The 20,456-nt window shown below is 50.0% G+C and overlaps 1 long non-coding RNA gene across 2 annotated transcripts; it reads left to right on the forward strand.

Moving 5' to 3' along the window:
- The first annotated feature begins 542 nt into the window (after positions 1–542).
- On the forward strand, positions 543–19,018 carry LOC108311195. Of its 2 annotated transcripts, none has more exons than XR_001828095.2 (3): positions 543–1,169; positions 1,368–4,283; positions 18,880–19,018. It is a non-coding gene; the product is annotated as an uncharacterized LOC108311195 (long non-coding RNA). The 2 variants fall into 2 exon arrangements; XR_005201847.1 differs by lacking the exon at positions 18,880–19,018 and adding an exon at positions 7,930–8,057 and having other exon boundaries at positions 1,368–4,678.
- Positions 19,019–20,456: the final 1,438 nt, after the last annotated feature.

Genomic DNA, 20,456 nt, shown 5'->3' on the forward strand with positions numbered 1-20,456 from the left:
TTTTTTTTTTTTTAACAGCATATTCAATAGACTCACTGCTCGATTTATCTGTATTTACCGACTTGCACAGTTATACCAAGAAATGTTTACACAGATGATGATAAGCATATGTAGAAATGCAACATTTTCACAGACTGGAATAACCAACTCCAGGCTGCAGTTCTCTACACGAAGATGAAGTTTAATGGGGAAACTCCCTCAGCTCCTGACCGCAGCGACCTGAGCCTAGTGGAGCAGTTGGGGACGGTGGGCAGAGCCAGGTGTGGACAGGCGGTAGGTCCTGCACCTGGATGGGGGGAGCAGCAGGCTCCAGGGTCAAGTTGAGGGTGTGCTAGTCCGGGCCTCCAGGCCTCAGGTGGCCCACTCTGCCCTCTGCCTGTTGCCCCCCTTGTAAAGTGGGGAGTAAGGGACCATCACGAGCCAGGGGTTGGTGGCACATGCTGTGGTCTCAGCCACTCAGGAGGCTGGGGCTGGAGGGTCACTTGTGTCCCAGAGCTGAAGCTGTGGTCTGTGAGCCGGGTGCCTGTAAATAGCCACTGTGCTCCAGCCTAGGCAACGCTGAGACACCGGCTCTGAAAACCCACAAAACTTAAAAGATGAACACAGATAAACTATGGGAGCCCGGTATGCGGTAAGCACTCTACAGGTGACAGCCTGGAACCCAGGACAGGTCACGAAAGGCTGCCGGCTTCAGTCACTGCCTGGTGGAAAACAAGCCTGTCTTTGGGACCAGCCAGCTAACAAGTGAGCGTTTCACCACATCTGAAGGCAAAGTACCCAAATGGGCAACCGTGGACGGCTATGTAAAAATCAAGACTCCTGGGACACCTTCTTGGGACACATTCTTAATAAACAGATACGTGCATGAGGACTTTGTATGCATTTCTATGCAACAGGCCACCCAAACCTCAGTGAGCAAAAACCTCTCTTCACTGCTCATGACCCTGTGGGCCTGCAGCTTGAGCCAGTTCAGCTGAGACTGCTTCTCTCAGCCCCACGAGGTGACCACTGGGCCTACTTATCAGCAGTGGCCTCCTGGCAGATCCGGGCAACGTGTCACCAGCCAGGCTGGCCAGGCCTCCCTCCCGGCGGGTCTCTATCGGTCTCTATTGGCAGCGAGAGAAAGCAAATCCCTGTGGTGCTCCCATCCCTCTCCCCAGGAGAAGCAGGTGAGATGGCCTGGGCCTGAGTGGACGTGAGGGACTGCACGGAGGACGGGCGGAGGGAAGCATGGCTCATTGGGGCGGTCACTGTGGCAGTCTTCCACAGGCCTTCACTTAGGTACGACTTGGTGTGGGGAACACAAGATAATCCCCGGAAGGGAGGCTGCTTATGCAAGTTTCAACTTGTCCTCTTTCTCCCTCCAGAGCAGCAGAAAGCAGATGGCGGCCAGGGCCGGGACCCTCTGCTGTTCCCACAGGCCTCTCCAGAGGCTCTGCAGGACCAGCCAGCAGCCTCTAATGGTCCCGTCCTGTTCCACGCCCTCAGATGCCATCCTCTCCACAGAGATGGTTCCTGCCATGGCGCTCTCCCTAACTTGGAAGAATGGCACTCCCCTTGATGCTGATGTCAGGGAGGAAAGCAGTTTCCAGTCGCCCAGGCCCAGGACAGGGCATTCCCAGCTATCGTGGAGCATGGAGCTCCAGGATGCCCACTTGGGTGCCTTTGAGATGAGGCGCTTTGAGAAGGAATCCTGCAGTCTCCTGAGGAGGTCCAAAGAAATTTCGAGGATATCTCAGCCATCCGTTCTTTGTTCACTGTGGAAGTCGAACACTAGGGCTCCTGGAGGGGCCCTGGGTCTCCATAGAAGCATTAGCAGCCACCATCTACTTCCTGGACTTCCGTGCCTGCCCCACCTCTGTTATGTTGTTAAATGCCTCCTTTGTGGGAATTATGGAATAAACAATCACTTTGGTGTCCCAGAAGATGAACCTGATGCTCGAGGGCTTGAGTGCAGGAATCCAGCCAGGCTCCCTCTGTATGCCCCAGGATACGGAGTTAGGCTTTGCAAAAGCATGTGAGACATCAGCCGCTGTGAAACATGGTCTACACAGCACCAAAAACCCGTTTGGCCATGTTTTCCCTTCAGTAGAGTTAAATGGCATGACCCTGTGACTGTCCCCCATAAGAGGAATTACAAATTATGCTGGCATTGCCAGTTTACAGGATACAGTGGCACAAAATGATTTCCACCAGCTTAGGATATAGACCCAGGCAGACTCGAGAGATTAAGTGGATTTCAAACTGTGGTCTCAAGCCTTCCGGGAACTGCCCGAAAGGGAGGGAGGCTGCCAGTCTGGGAGTGGCCCAGCTGCCCAGCCTATTCACACACTGGGCTTTCAGTTGAAAAGTGTTCAAAGCTTACACGTGTAAATGCCACTGATCTGTGAACTCCCTTCCTGTCATGCCCAGAGGCTGGCAGAGTGTAGCTAGAAGGGTGGGACCAGAGGGCTGGGTCACGTGACATGCGCACGGGGGTGCTGGCCTCCCTGGCCAGGGTGGCCAGCACAGCCTCTCTTTCCCTTTCCAGCCACACAGGTCAATCGTGTGCTTGGATTTCTGTCTCCCGAATTACAGAGTGTGTTGCCAACCTGCTGTGCTGAGGCAGTGGCCCGGTCTTGGTCCGGGTGTCCTAGGACTGATTGAAGAAGCCTGTTGGACTGTAGTACCTGTGTACAACCAAAGATGTAGCTTTAAACCATCTTGGCTTGTTTTATTTAATTCTGCCCAATCTATTTGAGGAAGGACACTCACGGGTACTTTTTAGATTATAGCCTAAAGTGGATTATTGATTTCCTTGTTTCTAAACCATCAGAAGGAACATAAAACTGCTAATAAGAGGTGACCAATATTCCATGATATCATGATTTGAGACATAACATTTTTTTGCCCTATATTTTAAAAATAAAAAGACATGAGACTGGAGTGGCAAAAGCCAGATGGTGCCAAACCATTCAATCAGCAGCTGCCATGGTGGTGGATACCTTGTGTAAGGCCCGCCCAGCTCACAGTGTGCCACCGTCCCCGGGACAACTCCCAACTCCCACAGTGATGGAGCAGGAGCGGTCTGTCTGTGCTCTGTGACAGGCATGCAGTCCACCCCTACTCCAGGACATCAGGCGGGATTCTGACTCCCAGGATGGCCCTGGGTGCTTAGAGCTGGCATTGAGACAATTGTAAGTCTCTCTTCGTGCCTAGGCCTGAAAGGTTTAAGCCCAGCGCAGTTAGGATGGTCTCTATCACTTGCCAGCCTAAAGAGACAAAAATGGAGTAGACATACAGGGGCAGGCGAGAGAGGACATTCCGATGACCTTTCAGTGCCATAGGCAGTGTGGTATGCATGGGTGAACACGTGGCCAGGAAGATGTCTTTGCTTCAGGGCATTCATGTTCTAGTGGGGAGATGGCATCAGGGAGCGGTGCAGTGTGATAACTGGGACACCATCCAGGGCAGGAGCAGAGGCGTGAGGGTCAGTGCAGACCAGGCTGTGCCATGCAGCGCCGGCCGAGTTGTTTGGCCTCTCTGAGCCTGTTCTGTATCTGTAAGAAGGAGTCGAAGGATGAAAAGGCTCAGGTGGTGACAGAGAAATGCAGTTTTCTAATGGAGAGGCATGTGAATGGTTGCAGGAGCCAAGGGCGCTGCAGCCGCCCCACTCAGGAGCATCAGAGCTAGCTGCAGGAAGCTACGCTGAGCCTTGGAGGATGAGAAGACATTGATGGCAGGAGCGCCCACAGCAGAGGAAAGAGCACTTCCGTGGCACGTAAAGTCAGAGAAGAAAGGAGGCTTATGCCACCACTGGTCAGAAGAGTCCTCCTGATCGGGCCACTTAGACCTGCAGTCTGTAGAGACCAGGGAAAGGGAACGTGATGCGTGATGAAATCAGAGGTGGGCAAGCTGAGCCTTGGCCTGACGCTGTGCAGTCCGAAGCTAAGAATGAACATTAAACATGTAAAGTGTTGGGTTGGTTGAGGGTTCTGAAGAAGATATGCAGTGGGCTTATGTGGCCAGCAGAGCTGTAAATCTTTGCCATCTGGTCCTTTACAGAGAAAGGTAATCCCTGGTTTAGCCAAGTAGGGTCTACTTCTGGAGCTGGGAGTTAGAGCAGCTGCCATCGAAGCACACAGACCAAGGGTGGCAGGGCAGAAACACAAAGCCAAATCAGCACCATGGGCGAGGGGACGGGATCTCTGAGGCACCCAGCGGTGTCTGCCTGGAGCTCAGGCACGCGTGCAGCTTCCATGCAGAACACTTGTATCAGGTGTCAAGAGTGAAAGTAGAAAGAGGTAAGAGGATTTTGGAATTAGACTCAACAGGACTTAGTGATAGATTCACGGGAGAGGCGCGGGAAGGGAACATCAGGGCTCACCCAGGATTCTGGCCTGCACTATCGGTGGATGATGGCGCTCTCGGGTGATGTGGGGGATGGGGGAAGAAACCCGGCATTCCTTTTGGGTGCGTTAAGTTTGCGATGCCTACAGGATGGCTGAGTGGCCGTGTTAGGACAATAGCTATGTGCAAAAGACTGATGTCCGGAGAGGGGAGCTGTGCTGGGGATGGACATCTGAAACCCTTGAAAATGGAAGACGTCACCCATCACCTAAAGAGAGGGTGGAGAAAGGAAAGAAGGGAACCAGGGAACCTGGCACCAGATCCAAAGAGGCTCAGCCTAATACCAGAGGTGAGCACAGAAGAAGTGAGTGTGGGAGGTGGGAAGACCCAACGAGGCGCGAGAGAAAAGATGGTAGTGTTTCTCTGGAGGCGGAGGCAGGGGACTGCTTGAGACCAGGAGTTGGAGGCTGCAGTGAGCTATACCTCACACAGCATGTATTCCCTTGTGTCTTGATTCTTTTGCTCGATCCTGTATAAAGAGTAGAAGGAAGAAATAAATATGGTTACATAGGCATATAATTTTAAATTTACAACCAAAGTCTTAGATCTAATTAAAATTCAGCAAGATTACTGAATGTAAAAGTGACACACATGCACACAGCCCCAAAATGATTTCTATATATCTCAACAAACAACATGTAATTTGGAAGATGACACTGCTTACAACAGTAACAAAAGTATGAACTAAAAATAAATCAAAAAAGAAATACATGATCCTTAAGCAGAAACTTATTTTTAAAAATTATTAAAAGAGCAAGTGAATATAGAGACACACCAAACACCTCAAATTCTTTGTGGGATGACTATAAATATATAAATCAAACAAAATTAGCAGCTTCACCAGCTTCTTTTGAATGACACTAGATTTTAAAAATAAAACAGATGCAGAACCAGGATGACTCCTGGTAACATATGACTCTAAAATAATGGACTAGAGGCAGGAAAAAGAGACCTTTTTTTTTCTATTTTGCTGCGTTATGTCTTAATTATTATGTTAACAGTCTTTCCTGAGAAGCTAAAAGGTTATTAGCAACTGAAGCCAAGAGAGGAGGGGTGGCAGGAGGGCGTGGGCAGCCTGGGCTCTCTGCTGGATCCCCAGGAGCTGTTCTGGAGGGGCTGGAGGCTGGAGGCTGAGTCTAATCACAGTTGGGTTAGTGACAAATTAGATGGCTCATGTGGTTATTTAAAGCCTTCTCTCTAGGGAACTTTCAATTACCATATATTCAAGATCTTGCAGTTTATAGTTTTAAACTGGAATCTCAGGGACTCGGACTAACTGTTACCTATACAAGTTACTCAGGGATACAGCAGTTGTGAACAGTGGTGTAAAAAGTGGCCATCATCGGCTGGGCGTGGTGGCTTACGCCTGTAATCCCAGCACTTTGGGAGGCCGAGGTGGGTGGATTACAAGTTCAGGAGCTTGAGACCAGCCTGGCCAACATGATGAAACCCCATCTCTACTAAAAATACAAAAATTAGCTAGGTGTGGTGGCAGGCGCCTGTAGTCCCAGCTACTCAGGAGGCTGAGGCAGGAGAATCGCTTGAATCCAGGAGGCGGAGGGTGCAGAGAAAGAGAATTTCACCACAAAAACACAAAGAGGGAAAAGGGGGTAGAATCTTTAAAAAAAAAAAAAAAAAAAAAAGTGGCCATAATCGTGTATTTTCAAACATTTTTGTTGAGGTATAATGCATACACCAAAAGTATCCATGTCATAAGTGTACATCTCAACACAAATGTGACCAGCTCCTGCGTGCCCCTCCCCAGCCATGGCTGCCTCTGGGCCTTAAAGGTAACCTCTGCCCCAACTCCCACCTCTGTAGATCGGTTATACCGTTTTTTGCTTCACATAAGCGACATCACACAGCATGTATTCTTTTGTGTCGTGATTCTCACTTGATGCTGTGTTTATGAGCTCCATCACCCTGTGTGGAAGCAGCAGTAATTCACCGTTTTCATTGTCATGTCCAGGGTAAGACCATTCCACAGCCTATTTATTCATTCTACTATCGATAGAGATTTTTGTTGCTTCCTAATCTTTGTGATCATGAGTAATGCCTCTATGAACGTCCTCATATGTCTCTCTTAGTACACGTGTGTATGTTTCTGTTGAGTGTGTACCAGGTCGCAGGAGACACATAGGTCCCACTCTAGAGGTCACACTGATTTTCCAAAGTGTTGAGCCACTTTATACTCCTACCAGCAGGCAAGGAGCTTTCTGGCTGCTTCTTGTTCACCTGGACAGCTGGTGTTGATACTTTGGCCACTCCAGAGGGTCGTGGTGTTTCCTTACAGTGGCTTTAATCTGTAGTTCACTAATGATCAGTGAGACTGAGCATCTTTCCATATTCTTATATTCCATATTCACATCCTTTCTGGTGAAGAAGCCACAAGTTTTCTTTATTATTTACTTGTAGAAGTTATTTGCATATTCCAGACACAAACTCTTGGAAGGTATATGTGTTGCAAATAACTTCTCTCAACTTGTGTCTTGCATTTCCATTATCATAGTGGAGTCTTTTATAATACAAGAGTTCTTAATTTCAATTAGTTCCAATTTAGCTACCCTTTTTCTATGGTTAGGGTTTTTTTTGTGTCCTGTTTAGAAAACCTCAATGACTCCATGGTCATGATAGTGTGCTTCTGTTATCTTCTGGAAGGTTTATTGTTTCAATTTTCAGATTTAGAGAATAATTCACCAGGAATTGTTTTTCTGTACAGCGTGAGGTAGGGGTTCAGAGTCAGTCCATCAGTGTTGTGTGTGTTTGGTGTCCAGTTGACCTAGAACCATTTACTGACATGATTTCCTTTCTCCCTGCTGCTCTGCTGCAGTAGCTTTGTCAAGAATTAAGCATCCACATAGGCGTGGGTTGTGGTTTTTTTCTGAACCATTTTGTTCAGAAAAAACATCAGAAAAACCATTTTGTTCAGAACTGCTACTTCCTGTCCTAATTACTGAAGCTTTCTCATGAGTCTTCTTTAGACACCATAGATCCACCTTCCAGTTTTTTATGCTTCAAAATTTTCTTGGTTATATTTGGTATTTTGCATTTCCATTTAAATCTTTGAATTGGCTTATCAATTTCCCTAAAACATTCTGCGGGAATTTTTATTCGAATTGCATTGAAGCTGTAGATCAATTTGGTGAGAACAGATATTCTCACAATATTGAGTGCTCCAGTTCAAGTTTATTCCTACATTAATTTAAATATTCTTCAGTTGCTTTCATTATTTTCTAGTCTTCTGTGTCGATATTACACACATAGTCCATTAGATTTAGTCCCAGACATTCAGTGCATTAGATGACCATTTAAAATATTTCCTATTTTTATTTTGTAACCACAGATTTTCGGTGTATGTAGAATGCAATTGATCTTTGTGTATTGACCTTGTACCAGCAATCTTTCCAGATTCACTTAATAATTTCAATAGTTACCTGCAGATTCTTTTGGGTTTCCTACATATGTGTCATTTTGTTTGTGAATAATGACTTTTTCATTTCTTCCTATCCAATCATTTTATCCTTTGTGGCTTTCTTCTAGGCTTACCTCACTGGCTGCTGCAGAAAATAAGTGTTAGTGGTGAGCCTCCTCATTCTATTCCTGACCTCAGAGGGGACACTTTCAATATTTCACCAGTAAGTGTGAGATCTGTGGTAGGATTTTTAAATATAGATATTTTTAAATATAAATTTTTAAATATAAATATTTTTAATTTATAGGATTTTTAAATATAAATATTCCCCCCAATGAGATCAAGGACACTCCCTTCTAGCTCCACTTGGCTAAGAGTTTCTTTTCCTGAATGCATGCTGAATTGTATCACATTCTTTCTTCTGCATTTATTGAGATGATAGTGTGATTTTTCTGCTTCCTTATATTAATATGGTGAATTAAGTTGATTGAAGTTAAAATGTTATACCAACCTTGCATTTCCGGAAAAAGCCCAATTTGGAACAAGCCGGGGAGATACCACAGGATCCTTCTAGCAAATCCCACTCTCTGCTTGCCCACCCGCCTTGCTTCAAGAACAAGCAGTGGAAGAAACAAGGGAAATGGTGAAGAAGCCCAGGCCTCAGGGCTCCGACTGGCCCTGTTGTGGCCTAAGGCGTTGGAGGGGGGACTTTTGTGGCCTGGCTTGGTGGTGGTGGGGGCTGCTGTTGCCTGGCGGGTGGGAAGTCTGTGGCCTGGGTGTGGGGGATTGCTGATGGCTGTGGTCTGGGCACCCCCCAACTATGTCCTGGCCATGGGCGGCTGCTGTGGCCTGGCCCTCCCTGGCAGATGAAAGGCTCTGGGCCTCGTTTCACATCAGCTCTGGCTGATGTGAGACAAGGTCACTTACTGGACATTGGTCCCTTCCTTGGGCTTCAGTCTCCTTGTCAGAGAGCCTATCTGTAGTTATGAGTCAACAAAGTATGCCTCAAGCAAATTGTGTAAAAAGAAAATATAAATTAAACATTAAATACTCCCATCAGCCACACAAATGTGAGCTACTGTTCCGGCCTGCACTGAGGTTTGAGGCTTGCCCCTTTCCAGCACCCCACAATGATGGGATGTGGCACACGGTGTTTGCCGGAAACCTCCAGATTCAAGGGGAAAAGTCTCTCTGCCTGTCCTATGCTGGCCACCATGGGGACCTGTGATGGAGTACTTATCAGTTCTTCGGCCAGGCTCTTTTCAGGGGGAAGGGTCTCATGTTGGTCACCCACGCCTAAGGGGATGGAGAGGAGGGAGGGCACATCTAGGGGGCTGCCACCCCACATGGCCCTGCGAGAACCAGGAGGGGCCCGGGTGGCTGAAGGAGGGCGGGCCCAGGAACAGGTCCCAGGCCCCCTCTTGTCCTGGCTCCTTCCAGGACCTCCTGGGAACACAGCACGCATTCCAGAGAGATGAGAGCAGTCATAGTCTACACGGCTTTGCTTGAATGGCATACAAGTATAAGCCCACCTATTTTTGCTTTCTAGAATTCCACTTCTATTTTTGGTGGAATATGAAAGCTTTGACTATTTCCCAAAGTGGAAAAACACAGATTTTTCCTTGACTGTCTGGTAATATCTTCGCTGCTCATTAAATAAGTGCATTCCGTCTGCATGGGCACTCAGTGAACCCCCTTCCCTATCTCCTGAGCATGAGCTGGCTGTGTGCATCACACACAGAGCCTTTGCAAGCCCTCCTGTATTTTATGTATTCAAGCTTCAGCACTTCACACATATCCGAGTGGGCAGATCTGAATAAGGGCATCAGATGTGCCCACCACTCTGCAGCTAAGGACTCCAGGGAAGCTTCTCCATGAGGATTCCAGGGCTCAGGTCCCAGGCCCCACCCCTCATGTATCTGTAAAACAGAAGAGGAGGAGGGGGAGGGAAAGGAAGAAGAGGGGCAGGAGGGTAGGATGAAGGGGAGGGGTACTTACACTCCTTCCACTGACTGAAGGATGTCTGCGGTGGCCACTGGGGTTACTATGGAAGAAACGTGCCCACCTGAGCTCACTCCCACTAGCAAATTAGCCTCCATTACAACAACTAATTCTTTCAGTATTTTGTGACAGGGTCTCACTCCGTTGCCTAGGCTAGAGTGCATTGGCAGAACCATGGCTCACTGGAGCCTCCACCTTCTGGCTCAAGCAATCCTCCCACCCCAGCCTCTGTAGTAGCTGGGACCACAGATGCACACCACCACACCCAGCTAATTTTTTTATGTTTATTTTTTGTAGAGACAGGGTCTCCCTATGTTCCCCAGGCTGGTATCAAACTCCTGGGCTTATGTGATCCTCCCACCTTGGCCTACCAAAGCGTTGGGATTACAGGTGTGAGCCACTGCATTCAGCCTTAGTGGGTCTATTTCTTGACTCTTTATTCTGTTCCATTGATCTGCTTGTTTAGCTTCCCACAGACACCACATTGTCTTGAACCCTATAGCTTAAGAAAAAGAAGCTGGTGTCGTTCCTGCAGACTCTGTGTAGGATCGTTTGCCCTATTCTAAGTTCTTTGCATTTCCATTAAACTTTTAGGATCAGCTTGTCAATTTTTATAACAAAGCCTGCTGGAATTTTTATTAGACTAATATTGATTAGTCATTCTGTTGCCCAGGCTGGAGTGCAATGGCAGAACCATGGCTCACTGGAGCCTCCATCCCTTCCATTGCCTTAAGCATGTCTTCCTGTTTTGGGGAAGGATGGACAGTTTTATAATACTGAATCTTCCAATACATGATCATGTCTCAGTCCATTCAGACAGCTATAGCAAAGTATCATTGACTGGATGGCTTATAAACAACAGATATATATTTCTTGCAGTTCTGGAGGTTGGAAAATCCAAGATCAAGGTGTCTGGTGAAGGCCAGGCTCCCTAGCCTCTGGCTCCAGGACTTATACCCTTCGCTTGGTGTTCTCAGGCCTTTGGCCTTGGACTGAGTGTTTTACCGTCAGCTTCTCTGGTTCTGGAGCTTTTGGTCTTGGACTGAGCTACACTGCCAGCATCCCTGGCTCTCCAGCTTGCAAATGGCTTGTACTGGGACTTCTCAGGCTCCACAACTGATGGTGCCTTCTTGCTATGGCCTCACATAACAGAAGGGGCTAGATAGCTGTCTACAATGGGTTTTATAAGGAAACTAATCCCATCATGAGGACTCCACCCTCGTGACCAAATCACCTCTAAAACCATCACCTTGGGGGGTCAGAATTTCAACATGTGAGTTTTAGGGGGACAGAAGTACTTAGACCATAAGACTCTCAATTTGTTTAGGTTGTCTTTAATTTCTCCTGGCTGTATTTTGCAGTTTTCAGGGTAAAGGTCCTGCACATCTGTGTTAGTCGAATTTCTCTAGAGAAACAGAACCAATAGGATGAGTGGATACATGGAGAGAGAGAGAGAGAGAGAGAGGAGAGAGGAGAGAGACAGGCAGACAGAGACAGGTAGATAGTTGAGAGGGGATTTATTAGGGGAACTGATTCACATGATTTTGGAGCCTGAGAATTCCCACTGCCGGCCGTCTGCAAGCTAGAGACCCTAGGGTGCTGGCAGTATGGCTTGGTCCAACTCCAAATCCCCACAACCAGGGAAGCCAATGGTAGAAGTCTCAGTTCAAGGTCAAAGGCCTGGAAACCCAGAAACGGGGTGAAATGCAGCTGTACGGAGCACTACATGAACCATGTCTCTTTTATCTGACTACCGAGAGGGCTCAGTGACTAACAGCGGGTAGTGTAGACAGCATGAAGATGTTGAACAAGGGACAATTCATATCCTGTGCAGGACACAGCAGGGTGGTGCCAGATTTCATTGTGCCCCTCAGAGAACGTGCAAATTAAAGCATATGAATTATTTCTGGAATTTTCCAGTTTATAATTTTAAAATGCAATTGACTGTGGGTAACTGAAATCACAGTCAGTGAAACTGAGGATGGTGGAGGCTGCTGTACAAGATTGTGGGGTCCTGCCGACTTCTCTAGTTTCATTAAAGAGCAAACTCTGGCAGGATATGTCATATTTGTATAACACTCAAGAGCTGCACTTGCTATGTAATTTGCAGGGTGCACTGAAAAATGAAAATGAGGCTGCTTATTCATGAAACATGAAAAAGTTCCTTTTTTCCAAAGTCTGTCTCTGTGTGTGCGCCTCCCTCCATCGCCCTCCCCTGCCCTCTCAATCTGTCACAGTGATTTTTACTTGCCGTTACTGCTGTGCTCCCTTGAGGAAGGGAACACCTGCAAGGCAAGTAGGGACCTTCACAGGTAGAGGCGTCAGGGTCAGAACGTTGGAGTGGCCTTGGGTGAGTCGAGGCTCCAAACCCCATAGGGCTTCTCTTTCAAAGCACACATTCAATAATAAAATTGTTAAAATATCAAGGTAACAACTGCAGAGCACTCAAAATGCAAACACCGTCCTCCTGAGCATGGAACCCTCCGAGAACAAGGTCCTGAGCACTGAGCCCTCCTGAGCACCAGGTCCTCCTGAGCATTAAGTACTCCTGAGCACCGAGCCCTGCTGAGCACCGAGCCCTCCTGAGCACAGAGCCCTCCTGAACACAGGGTCCTCCTGAGCACCAAGCCCTCCTGAGCACTGAGCCCCCCGAGCACTGAGCCCTCCTGAACACAGGGTCCTCCTGAGCACCAAGCCCTCCTGAGCACTGAGCCCTCCTGAGCACTGAGCCCTCCTGAGCACCAAGTCCTCTTGAGCAACAAGCCCTCCTAAGCATTGAGTCCTCCTGAGTACCAAGCCCCCTGAGCACTGAGCCCTCCTCAGCACCAAGACCCCCTGAGCACTGACCCCTTCTGAGCACCGAGCTCTCCTGAGTGCTGAGTCCTCCTGAGCACTGAGCTCTCGTCAGCACTGAGCCCTCTGAGCACCAAGTACTTCTGGGCACCGAGCCCCTCAAGCACCGAGCCCTTCTCAGCATCAAGCCCCCCTGAGCACTGAGCTCTCCTGAGCACCAAGCCCTCCTGAGCACTGGGCCCTCCTCAGCACCGAGCCATCCTCAGCACCGAGATCTCCTCAGCACCAAGCCCTCTGAGCACCGAGTACTCCTGAGCACCAAGTTCCCCTGAGCACCGAGTCCCCCGAGCACTGAGTCCCCCTGAGCACTGAGTCCCCCTGAGCACCGAGTCCTCCTGAGCACTGAACCCTCCTGAGCACCAAGTCCTCATGAGCAATAAACCCTCCTGAGCAACAAGCCCTCCTGAGCAACAAGCCCTCCTGAGCACTGAGCCCCGCTCAGCACCGAAACCCGCTGAGCACTGAGCTCTCCTGAGCGCCGAGTCCTCCTGAGCTCCGAGCCCCCTGAGCAACGAGCCCTCCTGAGCACCGAGTCCTCTTGAGCACTGAGCCCTCTGAGCACCGAGCTCTCCTCAGCACCAAGCCCTCTGAGCACTGAGATCTCCTGAGCACCAAGCCCTCCTGAGTACTGGGTCCTCCTCAGCACCAAGCCCTTTTGAGCGTGGAGCCCTCCTGAGCACAGGTTCCTCCTGGGCGTCTCCTAAGCAGCTCACGGTCATGCACCTGCCTCACACACACCAGTGACAGGAGCCTGCGTGTCTGGTGCTCTGAGGTGTCTGGGGCCTGCCTGCTATCTCGCACTCACAGCCTCACATTCACTTACAAGGGGCTAGGCGATTAGCAGCTGAGACTGTGGCTCTGAGAGCTCAGGGAGCTTCTTTCACAGCAGCAGCTCCTCCCACAAGGGGTGGATTCCACCCTCTGTAAGATGGCAGCAGGGACTGTAAATTCTCTAACAATGGTGGGACGGTGAGCAGCCTTTGCTTTACTAATAGACACATGTATTCTGTATTCACTTTCATGGCCAGGTGTTTTCTTAAGCCGATCAAGAATGGTAAGGTGTGGGTCACACCCTAGGGAGAGACGGTGGGCCCGGTGGCTGAGACAGCAGCTGGGACAAGTCTTTCAGTCACCCAGGCTAGCAGATTCATCAAAGTTGTGTGAGGTGCTGTGGTCAGGCAGGGCTTCTGCTTGGTCGGGTCAGGAGGGACTTCCTGAAGGAGGCGACGCTCTTACAGGACAAGTAGTCATTCCCCAGGTCCCGAAGAGGCCTGGGAGAGAGCCTGTACCCACGGGGGAGGAAAGTGACATGTACCCCAACCAGAAGAGCCAGGGAGCCAGCGCCTCTCACTCAGGGGCCCTCCAGGGCTTCCTGGATGGGAGGGCCTGGCATAGCAGGGGCCAGGGGCCAGCGAGGGCAGGGGAGGGACTAAAGAGGAGAGCAAAGGAAAACAGGTGCAGCCGGATGGGAGGGTCCTGAATGCTACTTCTGATCCCGCCACCCTCCCATCACTTGCCAACCTGCAAAATCCTCTGTGTTCTTTTCTTTATTTTTTTTGAGACAGGATCTCTCTCTGTTGCCCAGGCTGGTATACAGTGGTGCCATTGCGGCTCACTGCAACCTCAGCCTCCCAGGTTCAAGTGACTCTCCCACTTCAGCCTCCAAGTAGCTGGGACTACAGGTTCACACCACCACGCCCAGCTCATTTTTGGATTTTTTTTTTTTGGTAGACATAGGGTTTCACCGTGTTGGCCAGGCTGGTCCCAAACTCCTGATCTCAAGTGATCCGCCCACTTTGGCCTCCCAAAGTGCTGAAATTACAAATGTGAACCATGGCACCCAGCCAATCTTCTGTGTTCTAATCAACCCTAATTAAAAGCCCACACCCCTGCCGCCATCCCTGCCAGCCGCCACTGCCCAGCACCCCCTCCCCTCCCTGTCCCCTACTTCCCCCGTGCCTCTCCCTTCCTGCTCCTCGGCCCCACACCATCCCTCCCACTCCCTCTCCCCACTCCCACTCCTTACACCCCTCCCCCCTCCCTGCCCCCACTACCCACCCTCTCCCTGCCCCCCTCCACACTCCTCCTCCTCCCTGCCCCCACTCCACCCCCTCACTACTCTCCTCCCCACCCACTGCCCCAGCACCCCTCCCCATCCCTGCCCCTCATGGCCATCTTCCTGAAGGGTAGCACCCTCTAGACTCTCTGGAACTTTATTTGTCCACCTGCCTGTGTGTCCAGAAACTTCTCAGACCGGTGGACACCCCCAGCTCATCCAGCCCCCTCCTGTGTGTGGATGCTCAGACTGTCGCCAGTGTTTTGCAATTACAAACATCGCTGCAAACGAAGGACATCAGGCACAGGTGCCTTTGATTTGGACTGGAGACATCTTCCCGGAGACAAAGGTAAGTGTGCGAGTTGTTTCGTAGGGTGTTGCCAACGCCCCTCTGGGAGGGCTGTAGCCCGGGGTGTCCCCATGAGGGACTGGGGCCTGCTTCCCTCAGTGCAGCTGGCGGATGCACCGCCTTGTGGATTAGAGGCAGCACCTGGCGTTCTCCGAGGATGAGTGAGTGAGCAGGTTTCCTGTGTTTCAGGCTCATTTTCATCTTTTTGGGGAACTGTTTGTGTCATTTTCCGGATGTCTATCTGATTTCTGGTCCTTTGTCCTCAGTTTGTAAGAGCTCTTCATCTATTAGGAATGTTGGGGATGGGGACGGTGGCTCACGCCTGGAATCCCAGCTCTTTGGGAGGCCAAGGTGGGCAGATCGCTTGAGGTCAGGAGTTTGAGACCAGCCTGACCAACATGGTGAAACTCCGTCTCTACTAAAAGTACAAAAATTAGCTGCCAGGAGTGGTGGCGCACACTGTAATCCCAGCTGCTTGGGAGGCTGAGGCAGGAGAATTGCTTGAACCCAGAAGGTGGAGGTTGCAGTGAGCTACAATTCCACCATTGCACTCCAGCCTCCGTGATGGAGCAAGACTCCATCTCAAAAAAAAAAAAAAAAAAAAAGGACGTTAGTCCCTCATCTGTGGCTTCTGTTGCAAATGTTTTCTCCTAGTTTTTCAGTTGTCTTCATTTATGGTGTTTTCTTTTGGCTATGCAAAAATATTTTTCCTTTTTTATATTCATATTTACCAATCTTTTCTTTACTTTGAGTCACAGTTAGAGGGTCTATCTCTGCACCCAGGTGAGAGAAGAATGCATCCATGTCCTCTTCCAGGACTTGCCTGAGCTCACGTTTCTCGTGTGGGTTTCCGAGCCGCTGGAAGTGTGTTTTTGTGCATGGTGTGAGGGGGACCACTCATCTTTTCTCCAAGCTGATCTGGTGTGCCCCTCGCATCTCCCCCTTATTCGGTGTCCACTTGTGCTCCAGAGGTTTGAGGCGCCCCCTTCACCTCATGCTGTCCTCCCGGGTGCATGGGCCTAGTTCTGGGCGTCTCGTCCACCCTGTGTCTGCCTGTCTGTCTGTCTGGCACCACCAGCCGGAGGACACTGCGCTGTCAGCAGGGCTGGGGCTGTTGGGGGAAGGGGTGCAGGTGGGGGACCGGGCTTTCTTTTTCAGGGATTCCTGCCTATCTTTGAGGGATAAGCATTTCCTGGGATAGGATTCATTTACGTGAAGTTTAGCAGTCCTTCAGTTTCACTCCATTTCTTTTCCTTCTGTTAAATTCAAGGAAAATCTTTAACTTCCCCATCGACTCAACCATGAGCTGCGTGTTCCGTCTATGGCTTGCACAGGGCCTGGCCTCACCCGACGTGAATGAGGGGGGTTCTGGGCAAGGGGCTTGGTAGTGACATTTTTAGTTTATTGTTGCATTCTCTTTTGTAACTTTGGGTATTGTTTGGCTCTTGACAATATGCGTGCATTCTTCCTATGAGGAAACCAAGTCATTATTCCAGAGTAGAATTTTTCCAGGAAGGAGCCAAGCGCTCAGACAGCTCCCGGTGGGGGAGGGGACGAAGTAAATCTTGGTCTGCAAATTGGAGCTCAGTGCATTAATATTTCCTAAAAATACCTCTCATTTGCATCTCTTACAAGCAAATGTTTTGCGGAAAAACCGTCCTTATTTTGGGATCTCTGGAGTGGCAGTGCCTTTCCGCCGCCACGAGTGGCCTACATCTCCTCCCTCTGTTCCAGCTCATTCTCACCTTACATGAATACAAGGCACTGGAAGGTGCAGGGAGAGAGATGAACGGTGACGAAGGGAGCAGTCTCTGTCCCACATGGCAGCTTTGGGGTTTTGTCTTCCTTTTCATCATAAAGAGATGTTTTTGTGTGTTTCTTTCTCATGGCTAATTTGAGATTCTGGTTATTTAAGGAGCCCAGAGATGGAAGCCAGATGACTCAACTCCGGATTGGGGAGGGATTTCCTTAAAAGACCTCTCAGTTTGTGGGAGCGCAGACCAACATGAGCGTGGACAATGCATGCTCGTCATGCCTGGCTACCCTGATGTACTCAGACTCGGAGCTGCTCGGCTGAAAAACTCTTCTTCCTTCCCACTGTGGCTCTTGTTCAGTAAAACCAGCAGAAGCCACAGGTCGACGGCATCCGGTCAAGGGAGGGAGGGATCTGAGCAGCTGTGGCTGGTGTCCACTGCAACTGTAGCATGGTTTGCTGGCCACGCCTGCTGAGCGTGGCAGTGTCTGGCCCCATCCTTGTGCTTGTAACCTGAAGTCAGGCCTCGATGCTGTTGGGACTCTTCTTAAGATGGGCTCTTCAACTCTGCGGCAGCTGCCTTTTCTGGCGCTGCGGGTCCCTCCACACCACGCCTCCTCCTGCATCTTTGAGAGGCTGGCGATGCCCATGACAGTCACCTGCTGTGGTTGGGAGGGGCATTCTCTAGGGCAGTCCTAAGGGTTGGCCTGAAGACGTGGGGGCTCAGAGCTGTGAATTCCTTGCTGGCATGGTCCCTCCATGTGTTCCCTGGTGCCAGCGGACTGCTCCTCACCTTGAATTTTTCAGCACACAGTGCATTCAGGTGGGTAGAACCAGCAAGGTGTGATGCTAGACTGGCGTGGGGGCGTGGGGGTGTGGGAGAAAGGCCCGGGGATGGTCCAGGGACCCGCCTGTGTGCTGGCCGGCAGGTCTGTGCTGTGCTCAGATGAACTCGGGAGGAAGGGCAGAGACCTGTTTCCGACTGTGCTGGAGTGCCCGTTCGCCAACGAGGTGGAGGAGTCCTGTAGGTGGCTGGGTGTTGTGATGGTTAATTTCATGTGTCAACTGGACAGGGCCACAGGGTGCCCAGATATTTGGTTAAACATCACTTTGGATATTTCTGTGAGGATATTTTTGGAAGAGATTAGCATTCAAATTGGCAGACTGAGGAAAGCAAGATGGCCCCTCCCAGTGTGATGGGCCACATCCAGTTAAGGACCTGAATTCAACAGAGGGTCCCCTGAGTTAGAGAGACACTGATGCAAGTGGAACTCACTCCTACCCGCTCTGTGTGAGTGGAGCTTAACGTTTATTTTTAAGAGACAGGGTCTCACTCTGTCACCCAGGCTGGAATGCAATGGTGCCGTCATGGTTCACTGCAGCCTCCAGCTCCTGGGCTCAAGCAATCCTCCCAGTTCAGCCTCCTGAGTAGCTAGGACTACAGGCACATGCTACCATGCCCAGCTATTTTTTTTTTTTTTTTTTTTTGTAGATGAGGTCTCCCTATGTAGCCCAGGCTGGAATCAAACTCCCAGGCTCAAATGATCCTCCTGCCTCCGCCTCCCATGTGCTGGGATTACAGACATAAGCCACTGTGCCTGGTACAACCTAATGACTTTTAAAGATGCCTGTGCTTACCTTGGCCAAGAGCCATGTTGTGTTGGAGTTCCTGGACACAGCCCTATCTGGTCACATGGCAGCTGCTGAAGGCTTCGGTCTGATCTTGTGCTGGCTGGAGGGCCAAGCTGGCATCTGGAGGACATTTCTGCATTTAATGAGCAGTCTCTGGAGGGTCCAATTTTCCTTCTAGGTTTCCCTTTCTCAGGGCACCATCCTTGCCAACCATTTCCTACCATGGCTGGTGGCGGCCAAGTCCTCAGGGCCTCTCTGAACGCCTAGCTCCTACACCACTCACAGTCCCTGATGCAGGCCTCACCTGGGGCAGTGGCTTCTCAGAATGTGAACCCCAGTTACACTCCCAGGTGCCAGCTGTGTCTAGTGTGGCCTGTGTGGGTCCCGTGACTTGGAAAATTTTAATCTTATAAACTATTAACCTGTGATTGTAGGTAATGAAACAACCAGAGGGATTCACAATATTAAGATCAAATTCTATGACAGAAGCATTTGAATTGGGCTCACTGCATGCCAGGCGCTGCTGTAAGCACTCTACCTGCAACTTCTCACTTGATCCTCAGCAACCCTGGGAGGCTGGCACGGTCACAGCTGCACTCACGGGCGAGCAGGCCTGTGTGCGAAGAGGTGGCGCCTCTCCTGCAGCCACGCAGTGGGGGGGCCACGCCAGCTCCAGCCTGCCCCTGCCACACCTGCAGGCACACTCAAGCCACCGGCCCACTGCCCCTTGCATGCAGAGGGTAGCTGGTCTCCCCGGTCAGCTCTTCTGCTCCCTCTGGCCCCACTATGGGGTAGCATCTCACACAACACTCAGAGTAAGGGCCCAGTGTTTAAAGAGATGAGTGTGAAAAGTGCGTCCACAGTCAGGGTCCCACGTACTCTCGCGTCATTCCCAAGGCTACAAAGAGAAAAACCAACAGCAACAGAACAGTAACAACAAGCAAGCTGCAAACCAAAGGCATATGCAGCACACAAAATGTTAACATCTTGCCTGGTTCAAGAGCCAGAGATTAACATCATGAATAAAACTGCAAATTAAAAAAGATAACAAGGTGCCATGTTTCATTATCAGGGACTAACAAATACTAAAAAGAAAGCTATGCCCGGGGTAGGGGATGCTGGAGGACACGGGGCCGGTCACTGATTCCTGCAGGATGCTCTAACGATGCCCATCAGAAATCTTAAAAATGTGTGCAACGTCTTAAAGTGTGTCCTGCGGAGATAACAGATTCACAGCCTTTTTATAATAGCTGAGATCTGGACAACCTAAACGGCCAGCGCTGCAGCATCACTCAATGACGTGCTCATCATGGCATTCTACGCAAGTATTGCGATGATCCAGCTCTTCATTTATTGACCTTAAGAACTGCTAATGATATAATCGTTACGTGAAAAGACGTGTACAGGGCCTTGCAGGTCACAAGGTCACAGCACAAAGTGCATGCGTAGTTTCCTTCGTCCACACCTGTGGGATGGGGTTACAAGTGGCTTTTTCTTCTTTTTGTTTATTTTTCTTGTTTATATTTTTCTACGAATACAAGTAACATATAGCAAAGTGTAAAACAGGTTCCCACAGTGTGAGCAGAGTCCGTGCTGTTTCTCAGACCTCTGCTCACTGGGAGCTCAGTAGGCAGCCTGGCTCCTGTCCCCTGCCCGAGCTCTGCTGAAAAGCGAAGCAAAATCTCCCTGAGGAAGGGGCCTCACCAGCTCCCGCACTGGAGGAGCCTCTAAGCACAATGGACTGGAGTCTGACTGAGCTGGTCACACAAGCCCCTGCTGACCACCTGCCATGGGCCGGGACAGCTTGGGGACGGAATGTTCTGGAACCACAGCAGTAGGTCAGACAGGAACTCTGGCACAGACGCCCCCTCTCTGAATTCTTGTCCAGATCCCAATATGGATACAAAACATGGCAAGTATGAGCTGAGGCTTAGCAAAGCCGCATAAATCCATCGCTGCTGCGAAAACAACTCGAATGACATGGTGTTGGGAACAAAAACCATACAAGAAT

This window comes from Cebus imitator, unplaced genomic scaffold, assembly GCF_001604975.1.
Source record: "Cebus imitator isolate Cc_AM_T3 unplaced genomic scaffold, Cebus_imitator-1.0 Scaffold112, whole genome shotgun sequence".
Taxonomy (NCBI): Eukaryota; Metazoa; Chordata; class Mammalia; order Primates; family Cebidae; genus Cebus; species Cebus imitator.